The sequence below is a fragment of the Oncorhynchus clarkii genome, chromosome 16, assembly GCF_045791955.1.
Source record: "Oncorhynchus clarkii lewisi isolate Uvic-CL-2024 chromosome 16, UVic_Ocla_1.0, whole genome shotgun sequence".
NCBI lineage: Eukaryota > Metazoa > Chordata > Actinopteri > Salmoniformes > Salmonidae > Oncorhynchus > Oncorhynchus clarkii.
The window spans coordinates 40,512,808-40,519,224 of record NC_092162.1 but is presented as its reverse complement, the minus strand read 5'-3'; positions in this window follow the sequence as shown (position 1 = coordinate 40,519,224).

Here is a 6,417-nt window from a genome sequence, read left to right as displayed (position 1 = left end):
GTGGAAGCATCATTGAAAAAGAGCAGTGGAGGTGGAAGCATCATTAAAAAGAGCAGTGGAGGTGGAAGCATCATTGAAAAAGAGCAGTGGGGGTGGAAGCATCATTGAAAAAGAGCAGTGGGGGTGGAAGCATCATTAAAAAGAGCAGTGGAGGTGGAAGCATCATTGAAAAAGAGCAGTGGAGGTGGAAGCATCATTGAAAAAGAGCAGTGGAGGTGGAAGCATCATTGAAAAAGAGCAGTGGGGGTGGAAGCATCATTGAAAAAGAGCAGTGGAGGTGGAAGCATCATTAAAAAGAGCAGTGGGGGTGGAAGCATCATTGAAAAAGAGCAGTGGGGGTGGAAGCATCATTGAAAAAGAGCAGTGGAGGTGGAAGCATCATTAAAAAGAGCAGTGGAGGTGGAAGCATCATTAAAAAGAGCAGTGGAGGTGGAAGCATCATTAAAAAGAGCAGTGCTGCTCAAAAAGCAACGCGTACTTCATGGTGTTCAGGGTTCCCCTTTGTTATCTCTGTACTTCACTCTCTGTTTTCTCTTCATGTCCTTTGTTATCTCTGTACTTCACTCTCTGTTTTCTCTTCATGTCCTTTGTTATCTCTGTACTTCACTCTCTGTTTTCTCTTCATGTCCTTTGTTATCTCTGTACTTCACTCTCTGTTTTCTCTTCATGTCCTTTGTTATCTCTGTACTTCACTCTCTGTTTTCTCTTCATGTCCTTTGTTATCTCTGTACTTCACTCTCTGTTTTCTCTTCATGTCCTTTGTTATCTCTGTACTTCACTCTCTGTTTTCTCTTAATATCCTTTGTTATCTCTGTACTTCACTCTCTGTTTTCTCTTCATGTCCTTTGTTATCTCTGTACTTCACTCTCTGTTTTCTCTTCATGTCCTTTGTTATCTCTGTACTTCACTCTCTGTTTTCTCTTCATGTCCTTTGTTATCTCTGTACTTCACTCTCTGTTTTCTCTTCATATCCATTGTTATCTCTGTACTTCACTCTCTGTTTTCTCTTCATGTCCTTTGTTATCTCTGTACTTCACTCTCTGTTTTCTCTTCATATCCTTTGTTATCTCTGTACTTCACTCTCTGTTTTCTTTTCACGTCCTTTGTTATCTCTTTACTTCACTCTCTGTTTTCTCTTCACGTCCTTTGTTATCTCTGTACTCCACTCTCTGTTTTCTCTTCATGTCCTTTGTTATCTCTGTACTTCACTCTCTGTTTTCTCTTCATGTCCTTTGTTATCTCTGTACTTCACTCTCTGTTTTCTCTTCATGTCCTTTTTAGTGCATGTCACAGTGTCAGTGTCCTTTTGTGGCATTTGAACAGGAAACAGGGGCAGCTTCTCTGTCACTGTGGTTAGATATGTCATTGGTGGTGGTGAAAAATCGTATTTGCTTTTTTAGAGGTTCCTCTTTTAGATCCTCCTGTGTGTCAGTCAACAGAGGAAATATCTGGGATATTAGTAATGATCAGGCACTCAAGGGATGAGGGTGAAGCCTCTGTTCTATGTATCTCACGGACAGACAGTCCTTATCTACAGTAGATAGTAAACATTTGAATTACAGTCAGTGTTCTCTTTATCACACAATGCAGAAGAGAAGAAGGAGATGATGGAAGTATGTACCGTATATATTTCATACTTCTTATCACGGACTGCAGATTGTAATAAAGCACGTCTTGTTTTTATCCGGGTATATCATAAATTGTTTGGGAGTCTCCCCTGTTTATAATTCTAGAATGGGAAAATAAGGTAGCAAGCAATATGGCCGCCCTCCTTGTACACAAACTCCTTTTTGCATGCAGTGCTTCTCCATGGGTCTCAGTCTCATATCAGCACATTTCTGTAGCAGGGCATCGCTCTTTCTCTTTTCTCTCCCTCGCTCTCTCTCTCTTCACGAGCCCTCTCTCTTCTCCCGCTCCCTCACTCTCTCCCTTCCCCCCTCCCACGCTCTCTCCCTCCCCACCCCTTGCTCCCTGCCTGGCACAGCAGTCTCTGGGCAGACACACTGATCTCCTCTCCCTGTGAATGGTTATCTGTTTGGGCACGCTGAAGCTAGTCAGTGGCCTAAGCACCACCCCCACAACGACAATGCTGTCCTTCACCACACTACAGTTGACCCCTACAGTTCTCTGTGACCCCTGCCTAGAATTTCATTGTATCTGCCGTGATCGGATGTAGGATCTGTTGTATAGTCAATATCAGTTGAATTGGTCTGATGGTGGGGAAAGAGGATGAGGTTAAGGATGGGGAGAGAGCATGAGAGTGGGTGAATCAGATTTGATCAAGCTGCAATCAATAAATTGTGTCACTTTGGAATTGTCTGGATTAAATTCAGAAAAGAGGCATTCTCCTTTATCTCTTTGTTTTGGTTGCGATTCAAGGTTCTGCCCCACAGAGTACAGTACCTAGTAACAGCAGCATCTACCATGTTATATTTAGTCTCACTTTTATGTTTTGGTTAACGTGGAGTTCACATGGAGTTCCATCCCACTGGGCACGGACGTCATTTCAACGTGGAGTTCACATGGAGTTCCATCCCACTGGGCACGGACGTCATTTCAACGTGGAGTTCACATGGAGTTCCATCCCACTGGGCACGGACGTCATTTCAACGTGGAGTTCACATGGAGTTCCATCCCACTGGGCACGGACGTCATTTCAACCCGGCGTTTTACTTTACGTTTGGTTGAGTTGTCCACACAGCGAGCTCAAAAACAGAATTACCAACATGTCATTGGATTTAGACAAATGCCCTGATGTTGACGACTTTTTTTTGTTGAAAAATCCAATCAGTTTTCCATGTTGATTCAATGTCATCACATCCCTAAACAGGATTTAAATGACGCTGAAACGATGTTGATCCAACAAGTTTTTGCCCAGTTGGACGTTGTGAACGTTCCCGAGAACACGCAGATGCTGTTATGCGGAAGAGGAGTTTTGTCGTTTTGTCCTGTTCATTTGTTATGAATAAACAAACCAGGTGTATGTTGTACTGTAGCTTGCCTGGAGCTGTACCGTGCATTAAGTGAAGAATAGCTGATATTTATAACTCCTCCTTAACGCTCTGGCAGGTTAAACACGCAGCTAATATCGTCTTCCTTATGCCTCTATAGGAGACACGTTGATCAGCCCTCCATTACAGGCCCAATTGGCCTTTGCTCAGTTGAATACAGCTCAATACGTCAGTTTAGATGGTGCTGCTGAGTTCTCAGACTGGCAGCGAGGGCGAGGATGGGCCAGTAATATTAGACCTGTTCAAATGCGTCCTCTGGGGGTGTCGAGGTTTCCCGTAAACGTATGCGCGGTTTGCACTTCGCAGCACTCACCTCTTAGACTTACAATGCGCTCATCCCCACGGTCGGTTTGTGTTTGAGAACAGGGGTTTACTGTACTGTACATGACCTGTCTGTTTAGCTCTGGGGTGAAGGGGATGACTTGGCAGGATTTCAGTACTGGTGTTAGATCAGTCTTATCCCCGACACTGTTTAATGCTCCTGAGAAACCCAAGGATATATCTCCAGACCTTCCCCTCCACTCACAGCTGTCACAGAACCCTACCACCAGCACTCCCACCATTATGTTCTGCTCCTATGGGCTTTGTCCAACAACAAAAAACTCTTCAGTATGCTCTACGTTACTATAGATTACTCAGTAATCTAGCTAAAGCCAACCAACAGGCTGATACATCAGTTATGCATTCATCCGACCAAACACACCCAGTCTTAACATGGCAGAGTAGCGTTACATCTCTCCATCGCCAAGAACCTGACACTAGAGGGATTGTTACGGTTCCGTTCTCACCAGAGAAAGTCTTGATATTTGTATTTGTATTTATTATGGATACTGTACTCTTCCTGGGGTCCAGGAAAATTAAGGCAGTTAAACCATTTAAAAAAACGTTACAATACATTCACAGATTTCACAACACACTGGGTGCCTTCAGGCCCCTACTCCACCACTACCACATATCTACAAAATAAAATCCATGTGTACGTGTGTGTATAGTGCGTATGTTATCGTGGGGGTGTGTGTGTGTGTGTGTGTGTGCGTTGCTTCACCGTCCCCGCTGTTCCATAAGGTGTATCTTTATTTGTTCAATCGAATTTTACTGCCTGTATATCAGTTACTTGATGTGGAATAGAGTTCCATGTAGGCATGGCTCTATGTAGTACTGTGCGCCTCCCATAGTCTGTTCTGGATTCGGGGACTGTGAGGTAGGCATGGGTGTCCAAGCTGTGCGCCAGTAGTTCAAACAGACAGCTCGGTGCATTCAACATGTCAATACCTCTCATAAATACAAGTAGTGGTGAAGTCAATCTCTCCTCCACTTTGAGCCAGAAGAGATTGACATGCATATCATTAATGTTAACTCTCTGTGTACATCCAAGGGCCAGCTGTGCTGCCCTGTTCTGAGCCAATTGCAATTTTCTTAAGTTCCTTTTTGTGGCACCTGAACATACGACTGAACAGTAGTCCAGGTGCGACAAAACTAGGGCCTGTAGGACCTGCCTTGTTGACAGTGCTGTCAAGAAGGCAGAGCAGCGCTTTATTATGGACAGACTGCTCCCCATCTTAGCTTCTGTTGTATCAATATGTTTTGACCATGACAGTTTACAATCCATAGTAACTCCAAGCAGTTTAGTCGCCTCAACTTGCTCAATTTCCACATGATTTATTACAAGATTTAGTTAAATACAATGCTTTTAGTTTTAGAAATATTTAGGATTCATTTATTCCTTGCCACCCACTCTGAAACTAACTGCAGCTCTTTGTTAAGTGTTGCAGTCATTTCAGCCGCTGTGGTAACTGATGTGTATAGTGTTGAGTCATCCACATACATAGACACACTTGCTTTACTCAAAGCCAGTGGCAAGTCATTAGTAAAGATTGCCATGGGGAATTCCTGATTATACCTGGATTATGTTGGAGAGGCTTCAATTAAAGAATACCCTCTGTGTTATGTTAGAGAGGTAAGTCTTTATCCACAGTTTAGCAGGGGGTGTAAAGCTATAACACATACGTTTTTCCATCAGCAGACTGTGATCGATAATGTCAAAAACAGCACTGAAGTCTAACAAAACAGCCCCCACAATCTTTTTATCATAAATTTCTCTCAGCCTATCATCATAGACATAAAAAGGCTCTCTAAGGTCAGGGCGTGACAGTACACCCCCCCCCCCCCCCAAAGGTGTGGACTTTGGGCGCAAAACCTGAACCTATAGGGGAGGGTCCGGGTGGGCATCTATCCGGACGTAGACCCCGCTCCACCTCTAGCTCACCCCACTTTGGTGCCGTCTCTGGTGCGGGGACCCTCGCCGCGGGCCCCGGACTGGGGACCTTCGCCGCGGGCCCCGGACTGGGGACCCTCGCCGCGGGCCCCGGACTGGGGACCCTCGCCGCGGGCCCCGGACTGGGGACCCTCGCCGCGGGCCCCGCTCCCTCGCCGCGGGCCCCGGACTGGGGACCCTCGCCGCGGGGCTCCCTCGCCGCGGGCCCCGGACTGGGGACCCTCGCCGCGGGCCCCGGACTGGGGACCCTCGCCGCGGGCCCCGGACTGGGGACCCTCGCCGGAGGCTCCGGACTGGAGACTGCCGCCGGAGGCTCCGGACTGGGGATCATCGCTGGAGGCTTCGTGCCATGGATCATCACTGGAGGCTTCGTGCCATGGATCATCACTGGAGGCTTCGTGCCATGGATCATCACTGGAGGCTTCTTGCCATGGATCATCACTGGAGGCTTCTTGCCATGGATCATCACTGGAGGCTTCGTGCCATGGATCATCACTGGAGGCTTCGTGCCATGGATCATCACTGGAGGCTTCGGGCCATGGATCATCACTGGAGTGAGGAGACGTATGGGCAGCCTGGTGCGTGGAGCTGCCACAGGGCTCACCAGGCTGTGGAGACATACAGGAGGCCTGGATCTGGGAGCAGGCACAGGACTCACCAGGCTGGAGATCCATACCAGGATCTCCTCCCAAGTCCAGGATCCTTTGCCGTCCAGGATGTCCTCCCATGTCCAGTCCCCCTGAAGACGCTGCTCTCCCTTACCACGCTGCTTGGTCCGTTTGTGGTGGGAAGTTCTGTCATGACCGTCGTTAAAGGAAGACCAAGGTGCAGCGTGGTGAGCGTACATTTTATTTTATTTAGAAAAATGTTGCCAACAAAAACAAGAAATGACGAAAAATGACCGTGAAGCTTACAAGGGCTATCGTACCCCTAACAAAGACAACTTCCCACAATGACAAAAGGAGAAAAGGCTGCCTATCTATGATTCCCAATCAGAGACAACGATAGACAGCTGTCCCTGATTGAGAACCATACCCTGCCAAAACATAGAAATACAAAAACATAGAAAACAGAACATAGAATGCGCACCCAAATCACACCCTGACCAAACCAAATAGAGACATAAAAAGG